The sequence below is a fragment of the Molothrus ater genome, chromosome 7 (genome assembly GCF_012460135.2).
Source record: "Molothrus ater isolate BHLD 08-10-18 breed brown headed cowbird chromosome 7, BPBGC_Mater_1.1, whole genome shotgun sequence".
Lineage (NCBI taxonomy): Eukaryota > Metazoa > Chordata > Aves > Passeriformes > Icteridae > Molothrus > Molothrus ater.
The window spans coordinates 28,685,712-28,686,672 of NC_050484.2; positions in this window are offsets into that span (position 1 = coordinate 28,685,712).

A 961-nucleotide genomic window follows, 5' to 3' on the forward strand; every position below is an offset into this window, starting at 1 on the left:
AGCCCTGCTCCCATGGAGCCGTGCTGGGTGTGCAGAGATGCACACAGATGGTGGGCTTGGCTGAGGCCACCAGAACCTGGTCTCCTACAGACCCTGCCAATGGCAGACACTGTGCAGCCAGGTGACAGCAGCAAAGGGGACAGGAGTGAACTGGAAGAAACAATGAAACCTCAGGAAAACAACAGAAAATGGCACCTTTTCTCGCCAGGCTGAAAAAACAGGGCCTGCCTCCTTTTGCTACAGAAGACACATGAGAAAGATCAAGACTATTTAGGTCCCAGCTTTCAATCACTCAGCTGCCAAGTGGGAGCTGGTTTTGATCATGGAGAGACTGGAAACAAGCATCTGCATGGACATCCTGGTAATCTCTGCAGCCACAGACAGTGCTCTCTACCACTGACCCTCAAACTTGTCATTTAAGCTGAAAGACACTTCTTTTCATCTGGGCCAATAACAGCTGCCATCAGACAGAGCAGCTTGTCCAGCATTTTCAAAGGAGATCCAGCTGCAGTAAATACACAGCTCCCACCACAAAAACCACTGAATATTGGTGCCAGTCTCACAACTGTAAACATTTCAACTTCATCAATACTTAAAACATTTCTGAACTTCTGAGTGAAACCTGGGTGCTGAAACTAGTCTGTGCACACTTGTGTCTAAATTCTGCATAAATTTAAACATAAAAAAGTCTCTAGAGTTTAAAAAAAAAAAAAAAACAAACACTTAAATCACTGTGAGGAGCATAAGAAAGCCTTGGTACTGAGAAAAAATAATGTTTAATAGGAAAAAATCTGTATATATAAAAATCAAAACACAAAATACAACAGAATTAATGATTATTTAAATGATTGTAATCTATAAATATATGTACATATGTGTGCATAGAAGTATTTTATATAAATATAATGTTAATGCCAGTCAACAGATAATGCACACTCATTAAAACACAGTAAAATATAAA